We start from the raw sequence: 22,759 nt of genomic DNA, 5'->3' as shown, positions 1-22,759 counted from the left end.
TGTACTAAATAGCACAGGTTCTGTCAACTTCTGTTCCCTTGTTGATGAACATTCCATGACTTAGAGAGTTTAGATGATTTGCCTAAACTTGAGCTTCTGACTCTAGTCCCACATTCTCTTTTATTATTAACCCCAAATATGTTTCTTAGACATTCTCATTTATTATTCCCAGTTCTGCCTTCTGTAAAATAAGTCTCTTTCCCCAACTACATTATAGTCCTTCACATATTTGAGGGTCAGTGGTGTATTGTACCAAGATTTACCTTTTATCAAGTTAATAAAATCCCAATTCTCTTAACTTGTTCTCTTATCATATGGATTCTGGACTCTCCAACATGCCAATAATCTTTGCCAGAAAACACTCATTGGCTTTCCAGAGGTGTCAAGAACAGGACTGGATACATGTGGTTTTACTTAGGGCACAGTAAAATGAGGCAAGTACACCCCATACCGCAGACAATGTGCTTCTGTTATGGCCTAAGGTTGAGCCAATGCTTCTTTGTCTAGTATTGTACTTTTGACTTGTACTGACATGTGGTCAATTAAATGCTTCTACCTTTTCATTGTAATGAAAGCTGTTAAGTCAGGTATTTACCCAGCCTATTGTTGTACAGTTGCCTTTTTGAATCACAGAATAGGAACTGATCCTTGTTAAATTTCATCTTTCTTGATTTTAATCCCTAGTAGCATCCTGTTCTTTGGGGGCTTTTTGCTTTGAAAAAATGATTTGAATCCTGTTTTCCAGTGAAATATCTCTCAGCTTTATGCTGCTTTAAAATCTGATAAGCCTACCTTCTGTCTTCATTCAAATCGTTAATCAATCCTGAACAGAACATGGCCTGACAACCCTGTGTAACACCAGCCTAAGCTACCATCTTTCCCACCATTGATGTCCTTGCAGTCTGGCAATCAAATCATGTACAAATGTATTTGAACCCTACCACCTTCCCACCCACATTTCTTGATTTGGTTTGTAAGATAATTATGACAGACTTGTTAGATACTAGCTGAACTGAAAAAATATTTAAATGAGGCTTTTTAAAAATAATAATGCTTCAAATTAAAATTGTACCCTATCAAAGCTTGCATTTTATAAGAAAGTAGATTAAAGAATAAATTAAACATGTATTTTCCATGATAGTAATGAAGGAAATTAGTTAAACTGTAAAGTTCAATCACTATTTTATTTAATCTACTCCATTTATAAATGTGTATAGTCCAGATAATTTTATATTACTTTTATTTTACCTTCTATCAAGAGTAACATAATGTCAGAAACTAAAGAATGTAATAGAACTTATAGACACTTTTAGGCATAGTTTGTCATTATTGCTACTGCTCTTTCATAAACACCCTATGTATCAAAAGAAGTAGCTAGAGCAGGTATTATTGACATTATCCACATTTACAAATGATTATATGCATGTGGATTATATCCGTAAATGCTCAGTGATTTATTCTACTTTATAAGCTACTTGAATGGGAAGCAAATGAATTTTAAAAATGAGCATTCTTACATATTTACATTTAGGTCCACCTGAGCACCAACATTTCTTCTCACCTCAATAGTTAAGGAGTACTCAGCCGTTTCGGACATATAAATGTACTTGTACATGTATGCCTGTGTATATACATATATGTGTATACATACAGATGCACATTCTGAAAGCTAAGACCAGTAATTTTTCTATTTCACTAAAGTTTGAAGTAGAAAACAATAGTGAGAAAAATCTAGGAATTTAAAATCATTTTTTATTTACCCAGTGTTAAAAAAAACTCTTGTTTTTTGTTTATGAGTGTTTGACCAAGAAGGTATTGACTGTCATTAAGTCTATTTAAATGAAACATAAAATATGTGAAGTTTTATGCACTTCATTCCTAGACATAATGACTTTAATGAAAGCAGAACATTTAATTTTAAACAAATCATTACTTGTTGATTTTCCTCAATGATTAAATAGGTAGTAACTACTACTCCACCAATATCTCACAATTATGGTAAGTTTCAAACATGAGTGTCACATTTAAACATGCTTTGAAAATTATCAAACATTATAGAAACATGTTAATATTGCTATTATTATTATTAAAGACATAGGATTCTGATTGATGAATTCTTTTTCTTTTTCTCTTTAACTCTATGTGTAGTTTCCTATAAGCATATAGCAACACTATCTTTTTGCAAGTACCACGCTAAAGTTCTGTTTGAAATTTTGATTAGTTGATTTGATTTTTTAAATTATCCTTTAAGCTGCTAAATCTTAGTTTATAAAGTGTTCATTTAATAAAATGTAGAAGTAATGGACTTCTTATACTTAAAAGCTATTCTTAACCTTAACAATGTTCTGTGACAATAGGTATCTGAAATTTATGGGTTCTTTTATTTCTCAACTTCCTGATTTTCCTTTTTTGGATCTTTTATATGCCATTATTTATTTATTTACTTTATCTTCTTGAAGCCCTGCAAGCAAAATGTTGGGTTGACATATTTTTTAGTCTTACATCCTTTATGGATTCACACAGATTTTAGAATTCAATGAATGTTGAATATTTCCCCTAAGCTACAGGTGAGAATATTTCAGATCACAATGAGGGAGAAGAGAATGGCGTCAGGTGTGGGGGACCTTCCTGGAAGTTAAGAGGGGGTTTAATCCATCATGAGGCGGAAAAAGGCTGGGAGAACCTGGCCACTACAGGACCAAGAAGTCAACAGAAGAGTGGTTCTAGATTCATGAAGGGTTCAGCAGAATTAAAATTTGGAACAGTGTAAGTGGAGTGATGCTGGATAAGAGAAGTGGCTGAAATTGGTGCCAGTGGAGAGAAGTTCAGTTGAGTAGTGAGCAGGGCACTGGAAACAAAAATCTCAGGAAAATGTAGGAAATTAGGGCATGAGTTGTGAGGAAGGAGAGGCAAACAATGGAGAATGTGGTGGAGAGGAAAGGACAGGAACTGGGTGGAAATCCAGAGAAGTATCTTCATGAAAAGTGGAATATTTCAGGTAGCAGAGCATGTTCATGGATGTTAACAAGAAACATTGCAAAAGAACTGGCATTATAAAAATTCCCTTTAAGGTGTAGTTTACTTGTAGGATTTCTTAATGTGCCTAACAGACCCTCCCCAAAAATAAGGAAAACAATAATTGTTTTTACGTAACCTTCAATTTTCATTTTTTAGTCACATTAAATGCATGTCTGGATAATCTCAAGGTTAGCGTGAAGCTACCCTGGTCTTTTTAAAAGAAGTTCCTCTAGTTCTCTGAAAAAAAAAACATTTACTGGTGAATCAACTAGTTATTGCCCCAAACAGAAGTTTGTGTGGTTGGACCAAGATGATGCCTCACTCTTGCACTCTGTTGCTCGATCCTAATTTTGATCCTGAGCAGAAACTTTATGTTTTAAATTCCCTGTAACGTACCCCTCTATCCTGCCTGTCTTGCTCTCAGTTTATCCTCTCTGCCTGTGCCTGTCCTTTTTACCCTCTCTGGGCAACTATCCTCTTGATTGCCTCCTTGCAACATTTTTGTGCAGGTTTTACTTTCCCTTGAAATGCTTGCTCCAAGCTGGCTTTGAAGCTGTGTCTGGAGTCAGGATTCCCTGCATTCTAAACAGCACAGAGAACATCTGCCTACCCACCCCTGCCCCCATCAAGATGTGTTTCTTTGCACCAGCTCACACTTGATGGCAAAGGGGCTGGGTCACATATCCTCCATGAGCTGGGAGCCTACAAAAGTACAGGAGGGCAGGGCAAGCAGCATGTCTACTTACATCTTAAGGTGCAAGCAACTTGGAATTTAGCATACAGGTTGCACCACAGACTTTGGAGCCAGATTGCCTGGATTTTATTTATTTATTTATTTATTTATTTATTTATTTATTTATTATTGAGACAGAGTTTTGCTCTTGTTGCCCAGGCTGGAATGCAGTGGTGCAATCTCGACTCACTACAACCTCCACCTCCCGGGTTCAAGTGATTCTCCTGCCTCAGCCTCCTAAGTGGGATTACAGACATGCACCACCATGCTCGGCGAATTTTTGTGTTTTTAGTAGAGATGGATTTCACCACGCTGGTCAGGCTGGTCTCAAACTCCTGACCTAAGGTGATCCATCCTCCTTAGACTACCAAAATGCTGGGTTCGCAGGCGTGAGTCACACAGCACCTGGCCCAGATTGCCTGAATTTAAACCCCAGCTTTACTGCTTATTAGCTGTGTGATCTTGTGTGAATTCCTCAGCCACTCTGCACCTCACTTGCCTCCTTTAGAAAATGGAGATGATAATAACGCCTACCCCACAGGGCTGTGATGAGGTGTAGGCCATGTCGGTGTTAGCTGCAGTCATCATTCTCATCCCTAGCCTAGTGATCTCAAGATGTTTATAGAAGGGAATGCAGGTATACAGATTCAGAATATTAGTACTTGATTAAGGAGAATGTCTAATTGATCAAGAAAAAATATTTAAGATAAAATGACTTTTTTTGCTACTACTCTGTTGAATCTATTTTATTTAAATTTTACCTGAATCTTACTTTATTTAGATGTCCATGCCCATTTTATAATGCCCCAGAAGCTTGAGGCCCAGTGTTGATCTAACTTGATAATAAAATTAAGTACGTAAAAATGTCTGCAAGGTAGAGTAGACTATTGCCTTTTCCTTAAAGAAGGAGATGAAGATTGGTGTCATCATTGTGGAGTAGCTGAGACCTCAAAATTTGTTCGAGGGACAAATTCTGCTGATCATGTATAAATTTACCAGGACTTTCATGTAAAATTTACACTTGATTTTTCTTTTGGTTTCGTTCTGAACTGGTTGATATACTTTACCTAAGAAAACAGAAGTAGTGAATTATGTTTTTAATAAGTACTGGAGTGTATTGATCTCATTAGGTAAAAGGACATCAAAGTCACTGCTTCTATGAAATCAACACATACAACAGGACTCACCTAAGCAAAATTTTCCTTAAGCTTATTTGTTTTTATGAGGCTTAGAATATTTTTCAAGTGAAATTATGCCCCTGTAGTCTAGCCATGCTCTATGAAAACTTTGTAGAACACAGCAAGACAGTAATGCAGGTCAGACCTGCCTCACAGTATAGTAAAAAATAATAATAATAGTGTTTCATTGGGCATGGTGGCTCATGTCTGTAATCCCAGCACTTTGGAAGGCTGAGGCAGGCAGATCACTTCAGATCAGAAGACCAAAACCAGCCTGGCCAACATGGTGAAACCCCATCTCTACTAAAAATACAAAAATTAGCCGGACATGGTGGTGGGCGCCTGTAGTCCCAGCTACTTGGGAAACTGAGGCAGGAGACTCACTTGAACTGAGGAGGCGGAAGTTGCAGTGAGCCGAGATTGTGCCACCGTACTCCAGCCTGGGTGACAGAGCAAGACTCTACCTCAAAAAAAAAAAAAAAAAAAAAAAAAAAAAAGAGTATTCTTCTTACTTTAAGATAGCTTATTCCAAGGTACCAACTTCACAGCTACAAAATGATCCAATTGTTCCAATGAAATGATTTCAGGGCCTGGTAGAAACCACTAACAATTGTCTGCAGTTGCAAATCCTTACACAGGCTTGAATTTTAGAGAGGAGTCTTATAGAGAAAAGAATGGATAATTATGAATTTATGGGAAGTACTTTTGTTAGTTTCACAGGCGATATGATTGTCTTCTTATCTTTATGTGTCAAAACTGACAATGACCTTTAAAATGCACAACGAGTGTTTCATAATTCTGCTCTCACTAAAACTATGACTGGTGTCCTTCTACCAGGAATTTGTATTACTAGCAAGAAAAGGTCAAAAATTACTTTAAATAATAGTTTTAACTCTGGTCATAGATAGAAAAAAAAGCATCTTTTTTTGCTTGGATTCATCAATAAATGTAAACATATACCGTAAAAATAACACTTTAAATGTTCTGTATTCTACAACTGTTGGTTCATGCTTATTGCTTGTTAGAAAATTCTTGGCTTACAGATAACATTTTATTTTGTTTACTTGCTATGGCATTTCTTCAGAATGTCTCCATGAGTATTATCTTGGGAGTTTACAAGAGATACCATCCTTAATTCTGCCTGACATTTCTAGACGATAACTGAGAAATTGGGTACCCTGTTCAGGTCCCAAGCAGCAGTTGCAGAGCTTTCTCCAACACTTTGTTGGAATTTACAAAACCAAATGTGAAACTCAGTGGATAAAAATAAGCAAATCTGTGTTTATCCCTGCATCTCTGTTTGCAGAGCTCCATAATGCACTTCAGGTGCTTGATGTCTCCTAAAATTGGATCAAATATAGTTACCGAATATAGTTACTGAAGCAATGTAGTAAGACAGGACAAAAGGGAAAAGGCTAATATATGTTCATGTCAAACAAATGCCCTCAAGGGTGTAGTTGTATAGCAAGGATAATCCTTTACTTTTGCCTCATATTCTCTTACTGGTGGGAAAGATAAATCAAGGAACAAGATGCTGGGAAACAACTTCTAGCTCAGGCTAATTAAAATCAGGTGAACAAGAGATGTAGCCCAGACTTTGTGAGCACAGGCCATCCCTTAGATAAAGTTAAATAGCACAGCTAGTTACTGACAATGTGCCTGTGTCTCCTTGTGGTAAATTTCACTCTAACTGGTGGTCTCTGCAGTGCACTTGAGGTAGAGGAGACAAAATGCCGTGGAAAGGCTGTCAATCAGAAAATATACTGTAAGCAATGATTTTGTTCCAATAATACTTATATCGATAGTAAAGCAACAATGAGCTGAGGTCCTTAACATTCACTTAAATGAAGAGCTGAATGACATTATATGTATTGTAACAAAATAACATAGTAAGTTTTCTCTTTTATATAGATTAGTAAAGAAAAAAGGTTTTGTATGTTCAAATAGGACCCTGAGTCTGAATGGTTTATTTATTTATGTGAATAGACCCAAGAGCTGTTCTCTGATGCAGAAGAGGCATATCATGTAATGGGGACTCCTTCAAACTGGAGACATTCAGCCCCTGAGGCCAAGTGACTAAGAGCTTCAGAGAGATAAGCCTGGAGAGGTGGGGGTGGACCCATTTCAGGAACATCAAATCATCACATTTTAGAGCTAAAGGGATACTAGAGCATCATTCCAGCCCACCAAATAAGAAAACAGAGACCCAGGAAACATTGGCAATTCTCCAAGGCTGCAGGACTATTTATTCTAACTGTTCCACATAACATACACCCATTGTCTATTGTGTGGCATCACACAGAAACCCAGATTTGCATATTTTTAAAATAGAGAATATTGAGAATTTAACCAAATCACTAACTTTTAAAAAAGTTACTTAAAAATCACTAACTAAATTTTTCTAATTAAAGCCACACACTAGAAGGGACAAATACAGGTATCTACAGCTGATCCTTTTGTGGTCTCCACACATTGTGATGAACACACATTCTGTCCCTATAACCTGCACCAACAGATGGGAACCAGCAATGCCTGGCCAGTGATGGACCAGGGGGAGAGTCAGAACTGCTCTTTTTTTTCAGGAAAGCAATTGGATTAATTTGTGACTTCAACCAAATCACTCAAGACTCTAGTCTAAATTTATCTGTTTTATCATAACTTAGCCCTCAGGTGTATTATGGGATTAAACCAGAAGCACTTTAAATGTACTCTGGTGACAGGTGTTCTCTGAAGAAGTCTTATAAATATTACCTACTTAGCCACAGAAACACTTAAAGAGAAAGGAAAAGGAGAAGGCACATTCTGCCAAAGTGGCAATATGCTAATACACCTGCATCAGGATCTTTATTCAGAACATTACACTGAACACGTTAGTAACTATTTCATACGTTTACCATTGGAAATGTCAAGTAGAACGTTATTTATCCATTTGGGATGGAGTGAATATATGTGTGGGTGGCTGCCAAACCAAGAATTAATCACAAGTTATTAATCAATTTGGAAAATATAAACAGATAAGTTTTCAGAAATGCAAAACATTTGGAGTATGAAACATTTTTATGGCCTAATGACTTTGAAAGCCAGCAAATTATGTTTCCAATAAATAATCAAGCCCTCAACCTTGTAAAACTCTATAGTATTTTGAGTTACCTTAGGTAATGGCACATAATTCTCAAAGCAACTTTAATTTTATAGCACTTTTGTTTTTCTTATACATTATATTTTAATTATCAAGAGAGAAGCTATTGCAAAGTAAATGTGATGCCATAATTCTTTAAAAAGTTGAAAATTTCCCTTTTATATGATGTATGTAGATTATTAAAAAAATACATACATATGATGTATGTAGATTATTATTAAAAAAATTCTAAATTTCTTGGCATAGTAGTATTGAGAGTCGCTCTAGAATTCTTCAGAAATACCTTAGAAACTACTTTTTCTCATTTTCCTCAAAACCAGTACACTTTTACTTGGATTTTTTTTACAAATTATTGTAGATCAATTTGATATTTATTTGACATTTTAATATGTCCAACACAAACATATACATATATGTATGTACATGTATGTAAGTGTTATCCATTGTGTTTTTAAAATTCACAACAGTATACAATGTATGTTGTGACCACTGTATTATGGTGTCATTTGTGGCTCTCAAATCACCAGACAATGCACTTCTTGAACACTAGAAAGAATTGTTGCTTGTATTTCTTATGTGAGAGATGTTAAAAATGTGTCTATGCAACCGTGAGAAAGATGACTGCAGAGTATCTACAAGTATATTTAATACCTTGAATGCACATAAAATTCAATAATATAAACAAATAATTTATGTGCATTCAATATTTTTATTCAATAATAATACCACTTTAAGAAAAGCAATCTTAGAAAATACAATGAAAAGAGCAAGATATCATTGGAAAAAATCTACACCTGTTGTTCTGCCATATTGAAGGCCATTGCTTCACACTCTCCATTGGCCACATGTTTTATGCAGTCTTCCAAATCTTTTGCAGAAGCATTTCCATACCTTTAGGCATTTATTAAATCATGTTTATAGTTTATTTGTCTTTTAAAGTATTTGAGGGTCTTATAAATGCAATCAAATCAAAATCTGTACACTGAGAGGAAAAGACAAGAGCATATGAATAGAGAGTAGGGAAAAGAAGGAAATAAGCAAAAACACCTGTATTGAGTGAGGCAACTACATTTGAACAAAAAGCCTCTCTGAGAGACCTGAGGGCCTATTTATTTACTCAAGAAACATTTGAGTGCCTGTTTTGTGTGAAATACTGTGGAAGTTGGCTTAAGTCAGTTTTCCCTAAAAGGAGAGTCTAAAATGGGATCCTTGTATAAGCGATTTACAGAAGAAACCTGTAAGAGAGCGAGGGAAGCAGACAAGAGAAGACAAGAATGCAGGCAAAATATGGTTTCAGGAGCATCAAGTCTCCCCCTGATCTCACAAGACACTCTGGAGCACCATAAAATTTCTCCTGCCTTGAAGCAAGGCGCGAGGCTTGCCCTCACAGGGTGGGGAGATGGCAGTAACTTCCCAGTATCTCCAGGCCAGGTAGCTCCTGTAGTCTAAGGTAACTCTCCAGGAAAGGGTGCAGATAGAAGCTAGTAACAGCCAACCCCATGGCAACTGAGCCCAACCAAGCCTGGCACCAACTGCACCTGTACAGAGGTGAAATAAAACACAATCCTTAACATCACTAACACCGAATCCTTGGTGGAGTTTGAGTGAAAGTGAAGACATTATTTTTAAAAGAATGTTGATAATATTAACCTCATAGGCCGGGCTCAGTGGCTCACACCTGTAATCCCAGCACTTTGGGAGGCCGAGGCGGGCAGATCAGTTGAGGTCAGGAGTTCAAGACCAGCCTAGCCAACATGGTGAAACCCTGTGTCTACTAAAAATACAAAAATTAGCTGGGCATGGTGGCATGCACCTGTAATCCCAGCTATGTGGGAGGCTGAGGCAGGAGAATCTCTTAATCCCAGGAGACGGAGGCTGCAGTGAGCTGAGATCGTGTCACTGTACTCCAGTGTGGGCAACAGAGGAGACTCTGTCAAAAAAAAAAAAAAAAAAAAAAAAAGAAAGAAAGAAAGAAAGAAAGAAAGAAAGAAAGAACTATTCTTGTCATCTAATCAATAAGTAATAAAGAGCATGATTATAAAAACCAGTGAAATGGCTGATGGGAGTGACATCAAGGAGATTGAATGAACATAGACCAGGCAAAGGACTTAAGTTTCAGAAGTGATTGCTGATGTATCAACTCTGATATGATGATAGTGCCTTTAAATGAAGTAGAAAACACTTGAAGAAAATATTCTTTTAGAAGAGATAAGTCCGTTTGAAGCCTACAGCATTAGGGCTACTGAAGGGATCTGCAATCAAAAGTGCACCAGCCCCTTAAGATGTGAGCTGAGTAGAAGAACAAAGTTTACTGTTAGCAAGTCATCAGTTTAAGGGCGATAACTAAAGCCACTATGGTGGGGTGAGCGGGCAGTGTGCAAGGGAGACACTAGAAGGAAAAGAACTGAGAGTAGAACCTTGACATTTGGCTAAACCTATATATAGGAATGGGGTAGAGAGATGAACCAGAAAGTTTAAAGTATAGAAAAGTGGGAGCATAAGAAGAAAGTTTTGAAAGGGAGGCGACTGCCAACTGACAGGAAATTCTTCAGAGGTATCAGGGAAGATGGGGGCTGAGAAAAGTCATTGGTGATCTTGAAGGAGGCTAGTTTCTTAGAGTGTCTGTGTTGCACAAAGGCAGATGTGACACTGCACGGATCTCAAGAGTGTAGTAGATATTGAGAAAGTCGGGGGATTATGAACTATTATTCTCAAAAGCTGAGGTGTAAAGAGAGTTGGCATAAGACTACATTGGGAGAGGTCAAGGAACATCTTTGTTTATTTTTTCTCATAAGTGTATATAAATGTATATGAATACTCAACTATATTTACAAACTGAAGCAAAGAAGTCTGTAAATAGAGGAACTGAAGATGCTAGCAACAGCAAACAATAATAAATAATCCAGACATACCAGAAGAGGCCAAAAGGGAAGGCACATGCTAAACATGGGTCAGCATCTTTACCTTGAGGACACAGGAAAAGGAAAGGAGGGGCAGGGACACTCACTTTGGGAACAAACTAGAAATAAAGGCTTATTGCATATTCACATTGCATATGCATATTCTTCTCATATAGAAAGAATTTTTTAGTGTAAATATGATTTAGTAAAACATTTGCTGTTTATAAGAGGCATTAATCTCAAGATTGTTTTCAGGCCGATAGATATACCTACTACTTTCTTCCCTCATGAACGGCAAGCCCAACTTAGGTAAAAAGTAGAGAGAAATATAGAAGTAGAGGAAGTCAAACTAAACGATGGTGAAAGGGGCAGGCCTTGGGATAAGAAAAAGTCTGTTATTGCAATTTCAGTTCAATTTCAGTTTTGCTAGGTTTTTCAAGCTGCTGGGGGAAATGTAGGCATTTCATTTTATCCCTTTTATCTAAGACTCCTTTCCTTTGTAAATTACCAGTGGTATCTTAGAAGAGCATTTCTGTTATCAGACATTTGTCTGAATTCATTTATTTTGTTTCACAAATTCATTTTGTCAGAACACAGTACTAACTCCTTGGAAAACTTTGATTTATTGGTATAATATAAATGAGGTCAGGGTAAAATATTGTCAAAATTAAATCGTTCTTATCTTTATTGCTTTTGGCAATTTTCACGTTTTATGTCTCTGTGCACATTCTGTAAACTGTCATTTATTTTTTCTCAAATGGTATAAAATTTCTGAAGCATGCTAATTAAGTATCGTTTCCAAGCGAGGAAATGTCAAGGGACTGTCTTACCATATGAAGAGTCCTGCCTGTGTTTTTATCAGTAAGTCCTTGTGGTTATGGTGATACATTTTTGTATACTCTACTGGTAACTTACTATGGGCTTTAAAACCTTTTTCACTCGGAGCTGATGCAAGTGAATGTGGTGTGTTTCTTTGCAGCTGTTGCCATAGAAATAAAGACCTTTTCAAAGTAAAATGAGGATGGCATAAGAATTACGAATTCAAAAGAAGTTACGCTTCTAATTTAATATAGAAAATGGTGCGCTATTCCCTTTCTTTTTAATTTTGTCAAAATTGCATGACCTGAGTGTGTCTAATATACTTTTATTAGATAATTTCTAGTATCAGAAAAGCTAAAGCAAAAAAAATAGAATAGGTGAATTCCCCACAGCATTCAGTAGGATGGGCTTTAATCTTTAATATTTTATTCTTAAGACTTAAAATATTTCTAATTGTCTTCCCCATGCCCCACCTCCATAGTACTTTCTATCTTATTTTCCATTTAAATCTAATTACTTATAATGGAATTTCTTAAAAACCAACCATTTATTTTGCTTTCTTTCTTTGCCACATCATTTTCAACAACTAGGCACATTTTCTAGCATTAACACACAAAAAAAGATGAACAAATCTATGAAACTATCTCAGATTTTATTACTGTTCATGTTCAGACTTTGAAAGTCTTGTAGACTTTCCTTGAAAATAAAAAAAAAAATCTGAAGCAGTTACACAAATTAAAGAGTTTGTACCAGAATGTAAATCAACACATAGCTTCCTTCATTAAGAAATTCTTGCTAACAAAGAAATGTCAGCAGAACTAAACAATAGGCTTAATGACATGGCAAAAATTGTGAATTTGTAAAGATTAATGTGTTAAATTGGAGATCATTTTATTTTGAGATAATATGGAAAGTGACCACAACTATTATTGCATGCTGAGGTATGATGGTTATTGAGAAAAATTTTATCAAAAATATTAGAATTATGGAATACATTGTTTCTGCAAGTTAAGAAACCGGTTTATTCTTACCTTTTTAAAAATAAAATTTGAACAGTTTTATAGACTTGCTTTATCGTCAGTATTTTAAATAATATCAATACTTCCATGCAAAGAAAGAATGTAATATGTTTTTCAATGGTGGGAAAAAATAAAAGAGTGAGCGCTAAAGTTTCTAGAGATTGTTACAGTATTATTCTCATAGTTTTACAACAGTTATCAAAGAAACAAGTGATGTTCTTGATATTCTACATCAGTGAAAAGTTATCTTCAAATATTTAACAATTTTGATAGAACATTTCAAATTTTATTTTCCATCAAAAGAAGATGCATATATAGGAATTCTAGAATGTTGAATTTGTTTATTTCATTGAGAGATTGTTTAATAAATAATGTATAGGGTGATTTGCTTTAACTGACTACTGATGAAGAATTGAAGATTAATTTTCAAAATACAGCATCATTTGCTCCATTTTTAAATAAAAGTTGTAAATAATATTCTCACAGTCTAAAATTACTTCAAAATCTCTTCTTCCATTTCCTTAAACATATCTTTGTTAAAATTATTTCTATCTTAATGTCATTAAAACAAAACAGTGAAGCACTTTTTAAATTTTTTTAATTAATTAATTTTTTTCTGAGATGGAGTCTTACTCTGTCTTGCCCAGGCTGGAGTGCAGTGGTGCAATCTTGGCTCACTGCAACCTCCACCTCCTGGGTTCAAGCGATTCTCCTGTCTCAGCCTCCCAAGTAGCTGGTAGTACAGGTGTGTGCCACCGCACCAGTCTAATTTTTTATTTTTAGTAGAGATGGGTTTCACCGTGTTGGCCTGGCTGGTCTCGAACTCCTGACCTCATGTGGTCCACCTGCCTCGGCCCCCAAAGTGCTGGGGTTACAGGTGTGAGCCACCATGCCCAGCCAATGAAGCACTTTAGATAAAAGTTATCCTCTGTAACGATGGTCCCCCACCTTTTTTGGCACCAGGGATGGGTTTTGTGGAAGATTGTTCAAGAACTGGGGTTGAAGGTGCGGTTTCGAGATGAAACTATTCCACCTCAATCATCAGGTCTAGTTTGATTCTCATAAAGAGCGTAAGGCCTAGATTCTTCGCCATGTGTGGTTCACAATAGGGTTCCTACTCCTGTGAGAATCCAATGCCCCCACTGATGTGACAGGAGGCAGAGCTCAGAGTGGCGGAGACAGGAGCCCGCCACTCACCTCCTGCTGTGCAGCCCGGTTCCTAACAGGCCGCAGACCTGTATCAGCCTAGGGCCTGGGGGTTGGGGACCCCTGCCCTATAAGAAATGTCAATTCAACTTAAAGTAGGTATGTTAACAAGCAAAAAGCAGGATCATGGTTTACGTTAAAAACTATATAATAGTGTTTATTTCTTCAAAGAGTGCATATGGGTACTTAGTATGGGGAATCGCTATTTCAATCATGATTTTTTGTTTCATTGCAATTACAAAATGACAAAAAGTTAATGAGTGCCATAGAGAATCTTTATGTGCCTTATAAACACTTTAAATAATGTGTACAGTTTTGTAATTTTTTTCATTTTTCCCTAATTTTTAAAAATTATATCTTTTAAGTATCATTTTTTGTTTGTTGAATTCAGTAATATACCCTGGAACTTATACTTCATATGTGTTTATTTCATTTTTTTCTAGCAATTCAGCTTTGTAATATTTTGTAAAGGAACTGATTCATGACAGATAGGATATTTTAAAAACCAGTCCTTTCCCACAGAATTAGAGAAATGCTGATTTAGTATAGGCTAAATATAGGCTAAAACTGTAACAACAAAAACTTTATCACCAGCAGAAGGAATTCCTTTTACTGAAGTATGATTAGTTAAGCTTTTTAAAACAGTTTAACCTTGTAATAATTAAGAGAAATGTGCACTTAGCCAGGTCAACTCTGAAAATTAACCAGCAAAATATACAATGAATTCTTAGCTATGCAACATATGTTACCAGGACTTAGAACCCAGGCAGCCATATTCCATATAAACAAGGGTAACATGTTTCACTGTATGTTCTGTTTTATTCCTGGCCACCTGGACTATTTCTGCTGCAGTCTATATGCAGGGCAAGACAACCAGTAGGGCTAAAACTGATTATATAAATAGAATTTCTGAAAGAGTATTGTAAAAGGAAAGAGCAGTTTCCTCCCTCAACTCTTTCTACTTTTTTCCCCCTGGAAAAAACATAAAATGAAAGTTAATGGATAATTTGTGAAGAATAGTCCAACTTACCTTTTTAAAATTAGAAGATCCCTTTTACACAAAGGATTAAAACAAATAATTTATTGTATGACCACTTACAGCTAAAACACCCTAAAGTTTAGCAAAAAGGACAGTTATTTGATAGATTTAGGTGTATAGACAGCCAAACAAGCAGAAACCATTTAAGATAATCCAGGTAAGGGTTTGCGAAGACCCTAACTTTAGGGTCAAGTTTAGACTTAATGTTGACTGGGACGAGGACACCAAGACTTAAAGAAGTTAATGTGACTTGTTCAGAGCCACAAAGCAAGAAATTGGTAGTCACGTTCAAGTCTATCGCCAAATTCTGCTCCCTCAATAGCCATATTTTTCAACCCATGAGTTGTGATCCATGAGCAAGTCAGAAATCAACTTAGTGGGTCACAATCAGATTTTCTTAGAAATATTAATAAATGGCCAGAATACAATAGAATATACAAAATGGTTTAACCAATGTAGAGGAAAATCAGTGTCATCAGAGACCAGCCTGATACTGACACAGAAGTTTCTCTGCCTCTTTGCCTCTGCTCAGCCCCTTTTCTGTCTGGAGGCTGCCTTGATTCATTCCCCTTTGATTTTCCTTCTCTTCCAGATGTACAGCTTGTGCACATGAATGCTAGGTGGTGGGTGGAGATGCTCCCTCTGCTGTAGAGTGGCTTTGGTGAAGCCAACCAACCCACAGACCTTACTTCTATAAGGAGGGCTGTTCATTGTTGGATTCGTTTATGTCTCATATGGATATCTGTTTCATTGAATTTTTTTATTAATAAAATGTAACCCTCTGTATAACCTCACCAAAGTAAAGTCTCAAAAGGCATTAATTCTGGACTCTTGCAAACTCCTGGGTGAGCCCTGCCTGTATGATCCAGGGAATACTACTTAGCCTCTCTGAGTCTCAGTTCTTCAGTTATACAACCGAAATAATACTAATGGTACCTAGCCCGAAGTGACGATTAGAAAAATGCATGTGTAAAGTAGCCAATACAGGGCTTATCACATGCTAGGTATTCAATAATTGCTAATTATTGTATCATAGTTATAATATTAATTTCTAAGTATTTGAACATAATAAAATCCTCTAGCAATAAAACCGTGGAAAAGATTTAGTGCTTCTTTTGGAATCTGAAGACTTCTCTGGATTTGTTCTTAGCACAGTTCCCCAGGAAGAAGTGTGACTAGCCAATGGGTGTTTGGGTGAAATCCAGCCTGTGCCCCGCTAACTATTAACACGGTACCTCAGCGTAGAGCTGCAGCTAATAAGGAAAGCACTGTATCTGCTAACTGGAGCCCCGTCTCCTAAGTCATTAAGCCAGTTAGCACTATCCTATAGAAGCTTGGAAGTGCCAGTTAGTAGACTTTTCCATTTAGTAAAGTGCTGGATAAGTAAACTTTTACTACAACTGGTTTCTTTAAAGTGTTTGTACTTCTAATGATATTCTAGAACAGTTTTGAATTTTTTCTCTGTCATCACATAGATGCTTATAAAACCAGCTGAATATCAAGACTAAACTATTTATAACATAGGTTGACACGGTACTATTTGAAATGTTTTGTGGACTGCAAATATTTCATAAGGATTCTTTATTCTTTTTCCTTCCATTGCTTGATGTTATGGAATACGTCAGAAGGCTTTTTTAAGGTCACCATATATCTTATCTCTTGAAAACATGTACTCTATTTCAAAGCTCTAAGAAACTGATACCTGGATCAGTAGACCCAAATTTAATTTCAGCTTGCTCAGTTTATATCTTAAACTCCATTTAAAAATGTTATTGTGCTATTAGAGAAAAGTTCCATATGATACCCAATTTGTATTTTTAAATTCAGCTGGATAAATTGAAATGCTGAAACTGAGTTATGCTATTGCAACACTCACCATGTATTAATAACTGAACTGACATTTGTGGGATAAGGTTTTTCTATCAGAGAAAAATAAAATGATGTTAAACTGCTAGATTCCTTGGATGGTTAGTTCTTTTCTGGGGTGAAAGACTTGAGCAACACTAGACCCCAGTACGTACAACATCAAAAACTAATTGAGGCTTTGCCCTATAATATAATAAATGGCCCTATACTTTTTGTATTTCTATATTTTGTTACTCTAGAAATATTTCCATTTGGAAGTGTTTCCTATCCACAACAGAATTCAGCATTCACAGCAGTTAAATATAACAAATTACACACACCCCTGCCCCACCTCCTCGACACACACACACCAAGGATAAATCTTAAAAACAATAATATTGAATACAAGAAAAAATACATGTGTATGTATATTTCTTCTTTAAGAATACATGAAACAGAAAGATAATATAAACTTGTGAGAGTAGTTATCCCAAGAGGAAGGTGAGGGGAAAAGGACTACAGATGGTCAAAAAGTATTTCCATTTAATCTATGATATTTTGTTGGTTAAAAAAATCTTGAAGAAAATATTTCAAACTATGACTAGTTGTTAATGATGTGCTGTGGGAACATAATCATTTGTTATGTTACTCTTTTTACATATCTGCATTTTGAAAATATCTCAACAAAATAATTTCAAACTATTTACAAAGGTTTTATCTCATGTTATCTACAGCAATAACAAAAGTAAAAACAAAAACATCACCAGATCTTAAAGAACTTTCAAGGCATAATTAGTCTCACAGTTTTGGTATTGATGCCCATCTAAAAGTATAGTAATGAATGCAATTACACTGTTTTTCTCATTAGCACAAACTCTTCATTTGTCTAGTACAAAGTTACATTTACTTCCATTTTCATTGTTAGCTCAGTCCAAAAACAAGAACAAAGATTTATGGAACACCTATTGTTTTCTAGAAACTGCTGTAGGCAGAGGATAAACCAATGAACACAATAGACTGGGAATCAGCAGACTACAGCCCTTAGGCCAAATCTGGTGTACCATGTGTTTTTTTTTAAATAAAGTTTTATTGGAACACATTCATGCCCATTTGCTTACATACTGACTTTGAGGGCTTACAACAGCAGAGGTGAGTAGTTGTGACAAAGACTATATGTCTCACAAAGCCTAAAATATTTACTTTAAATATTTCTTACTTTTGACAGGAAAAGTTTAGTAACATCTACAATAGACAAAAACCTCTACCCTCATGGAACTTACATTCTATTATGGAGACAGATGGTCACAAAATAAATAAGTTTTAGTGTGGTTAATGGTGATACATGCAACCAAGATTAAGAAAGCAGAGGAAGGGGATATGCAGTGTTGTATGGAAGTCAGAGAAAGCCTTGCTGCCAAGCTGAACATGGAACAAAGATCTAAAATAGATGACGGCCATGTGGAAAGCTGAGGGAAGCTCTTTCTAGGTAGGGGAAGCAACAGGTGCAAAGGTCTGAGACAGAAATTTCAAGAAACTTTAGGAGGTCGGTGTGGCTAGAATGGTGAAGGAAGGTGAGAGGAGGTAAGAGAGCCCACATAGAAAGGCAGAGCACAGCCCTGCAGGTCATTCATTGTAAGGAGTTCAGCTTTTACTCTGAGTAAGGGCCCTCATTTGTCTGTTGTAAAATCTAGAATATTCATTTCATTTAGAAACAGAGGCCAAAGCTATAGATACTGCCTCATTAGGTCAAATTTATTCAAGTCTGAAACTTCAGTTCTAACCTTGCCAGCAATGGTAAGGATCGCCATACTGCCAGTTCTTACCAGTGCTACGAGGGAAAGAGAGCGAGATAACTGGTGACTATATGTTGCCACCATTTGAAAAACATTTCTGTGACACATCTGTCCCATAAGTTATCCATGATGACACACTAGTGTCAGCACTAGAGAGAGCATGCTATGTAAGGTTTTATTTCAGGCCAGTAGGATGGCCTCAGTAACATTAAATTTCAAACTGAGGATTTGGGGTATATTTTTCTTAGATATTTGCCAAGAATGTAATTGATCACTGGCTCTACATCTCAATGTGTTTGGCCACCTTCTCCATGGCCCTAGGCAGTTTAATTCCTCTGGGAATGCTTGGGACCTTCTGCACAGAAGCACCTTTACAGAGAGTTCATTCTAGCCCACTATCTTTAGGCAGGTATATTTTTATTCCTTTTTTTCCTAAGGTAGAAACTGCTCAGGCTGAGAGATTATGTGATTTGTTCAGATTCGCTTAATTAATAAATAAAAGGGGATATACTAGTGGTCAGGTCTCTGGCTTCTCATACAATGCACATTTTTTTTCTATCCTGCTTTTTATTTTTAAGTCAATGATCAATTTGTTTCATAAATATATGAGTTAGAATCTGTATCACCTCAATATAATCTGCACCCTTCTAAAATAGAAAACATGACTATGGGCAACAAGTATTCAAAGTATGCCAAAATAGAAATATTGCTACTCCAATTGTCCAAAGCCACTCATGTCCACGTTTAATGCAGACTTATAATTCTTGAAAATACTGGTGAACTACTATTCTCTTTTGTGGATCTCTTTAAATAGCCCTTTTTTTGGTGCAGAACAAAACTTATATTGAGGAAAGAAGAGAAATATTCTAGTACCAAACTATGAGCTCCTCAACGGCAAGATCGGTGTATAATTTTCTCTTTATTCTCCAATATCCAGGATATAGTAAACACTTAATAAATGTACAAATGCTTATCATTGATACAAGACTATCTTTATTTTTCCCACTCTTTTGTGTTCCTAAGTGGCAGTTGATTTCTCATTAAAGTAGTAAACAAATCTGTAACTTTGATTGTTTCCAACATTAGCTCCTGTAGTTTTAGTTATTGTTGATTTTGAAAGATTTAAATTAAGAGTCTGTCTTTAGGAGCTCAAACATCTAAATGATCGTGTGAATATTGCCATGTAATTTTATGTTTAGAATCCCATAGACAAGTGACTGGCTTTTTCTCTTTGCCTCTGGAGATCTTGACATCAAATGGATTTTGCCTACGTGTGTTTTCTCTTTGGAATGGATTTAAATCATGTTTCTTCAATTTGACTTTTTCCAAATAATCATCTGGTAAAAATACTGTATTATGTGTAAGAAAAAGATAGATATGTTAGGCATGTATTTTTTAGGGCATCTTCATAGCTTTGATTCTATATTTTAAAAGAGCCCAAACTATGGCATTATTTCCCACAAGATCTCTAAGTTATTGGTTGATCATAATATAAATGAGACAATAAACTAAATTTGCATATTTCTGTGGATGAGTTTAAACATCCTTGTTTCTCCTACAAGTTCTTTCACTTGAGTTAGGCCAGCAGACTGACATATTGCTCGTTAATCATACATATTAACTGGAGTAGTTAATGCTTCAAAATCCAACTTACCATTGTGTCCACAGGGACTAGTTCGTGTTTTCTAAATGTGATGACATATGCTTCAGACACTGCTAATTAGGCCTTTCCCTTGAAAATTCATCCTGACATGTTTCAAGAACACTTTTCTCCCTTGAGCACAAGTTCATTAAATTATTAATATCTTTTTATAAGTCTTGTAGGATTACTTACACAATGCAGCTTTCTCTGTTTTAAAAACTATAGTTTATAATGAAGGATGAAATAGATCTCACTTCCTTATACTGTATGTCTTTTTTTTCCAGCCAAAAACAATGGGCTGGGTAAATATCAGAGAATAATAGATATTATATTCAGTAACATAAAATGTTAATGTAAGGTTAAAAATATTTTGTAGCCTGGGCAACCTAGAGACACCCATCTCTACAAAAAAATTAAAAATTTGCTAGGTATGCTGGCACATATCTGTAGTCCCAGCTACTTGGGAGACTGAGGCAGGAGGATACTTAAACCCAGGAGGTTGAGGCTGCAGTGTGCAATGATCACACCACTGCACTTCAGCCTGGGTGACAGAGCAAGACTCTATCTCAAAAAAAAAAAAAAAAAAAAAAAAAGATTTGCACTTGGAAATGTTTTATGGTCAGCTGTTTGTATCTGTAGGTTTCACATCTGCAGATTCAACCAAGTATGGATTGAAAATATTTGAAAAGAAAATATGGTTACATCTTACTGAACATGTACAGACTGTTTTTGGTCATCATTCCCCAAACATTACAATATAACAACTATTTACATGGCATTTTCGTTATAGGTATTGTAAGCAACCTAATGATGATTTAATGTATATGAGAGGGTGTATGCAGATTCTATACCATTTTATATAAGAGACTTGAATGGCTATGGATTTTGGTACTGGACAGTGGGGATCTGGAACAAATCTCCCACAGATACCAAGAGATGAATGTACATATAATCAACTCTACACACATGTAAGAAAGTGTTATAAGCGATCTAAAACAGATAACCTAAAATTAGTTCTATTGAGCTTCTGTATTAAATGATGAATTTGGTGGCAGTTTTACCTTCTGGGCTATTCTCTACCTAAGCAGGTGCTTATACCAACCTATATAATATGACCTTTTTAAGACAAAACTCCTAATGGCTTCCCATCACAATGACAGTAATGAAACTCAGAGCGCTCACCATAATCTACAAGGCCCAGCCTAATCTGGCCTGCCTGCCACCCAACCACACACTTGCTCTTCTCTAGCAACCTGTGTTTCTTACTATTCCTTGAAGAATTTGTTGTTGCTGTTCCCTCTACTGGATGCTCTTTCTCAGACCTTGCATGATCCGTGGACTCACTTGGTTCAGGTTTCTGCTGAGGCCTTCTTTGATTTTTCTGTCTAAAAGAGCACACCTTCCTGTATAACTCTGTGTTCCCTTAACCTGCTTTATTTTTCTGTATTTCCTATGACTATCCAAAATTCATATCTTTATTTGTTTAGTTCTTAGAGATGCAATAAGTATAGCATAGTGGTAATGGTCACAGACGATAAAGCCAAGTTGCCTGGATTCAAGTCTTAACTCTGCTATTTACTAGTCCCATAACGTTGGGCAAGTTATGTTGTCACTAATTTGCCTCTTCCTTAAAATGGGAATACCTCAAATATATTTTTAGGATTAAATGAACAATATGTGTAACTTTCTTTGAATGATATTTGGCATCTGTTACTATTATTGTCCTCACTGGTATATAAGCTCTATGGAGACAGAATTCAAGGTATTTCCAGAGCGTGGTAAAGCATCTAACCCACAATAGGGACTTAATAAATGCTTCTTGAATTAATTTATGAACAATTCTGGGCACATGCCTGCTGAAAGTGGGGAAAATATCCTATACAAACATAGTGAAAAGCCAGCAGGTGAACAAATAAAGAGTTTAAAAGTCACAATGGAAAATTTATTAGTTGAGAAAGCTGAACTGGTTATGTGAGTTTTGTAAATGTAAATGCATATGTACTAGATGTAGCAAGAATCGGGGGAACAAGATGTTATTAGGGTTTCTGCCTATAGGATACTTCCCTAGAGGTGAACAGAGAAAAAGTCAAAGAACATAAATAGACTCTGGCAACTGACCAACAATTGCTGTTGGCAGGACCAACGGGGTCACCAGCTTTCCCAGGAAACCTTAACCTTATTTTGGGAAATGTTGAATCTGATGGGAGCTGAGAGAAGGTGGATTGTAAAGGACAGACTTTGAATTACTTTTACCCAGTTACAGCTTCAAATGACATTGGATGTTAAGTTTAAGGAAGCGAAAACTGGTATTCAAATAAAGAAAAATACTCTCAGTTTTGCACAATAGTATGTCCTAAGTGTTCAGTTTTTAAAGGTCATCAATACATTTTCCCAATATTTAAATCTATCATGCAAGAAAAAGAAGTGG

The 22,759-nt window shown here is 36.0% G+C and overlaps 1 protein-coding gene across 4 annotated transcripts in view; it reads left to right on the top strand.

Moving 5' to 3' along the window:
• The window catches only part of COL19A1 (collagen type XIX alpha 1 chain), a 329,196-nt gene that overhangs the window by 183,119 nt on the left and 123,318 nt on the right, over nucleotides 1-22,759 (top strand). The gene's annotated exons all lie outside the window — the stretch shown is intronic.

The sequence above is a fragment of the Macaca fascicularis genome, chromosome 4 (assembly GCF_037993035.2).
Source record: "Macaca fascicularis isolate 582-1 chromosome 4, T2T-MFA8v1.1".
Lineage (NCBI taxonomy): Eukaryota > Metazoa > Chordata > Mammalia > Primates > Cercopithecidae > Macaca > Macaca fascicularis.
This window is presented reverse-complemented; position numbering and strand designations above follow the sequence as displayed.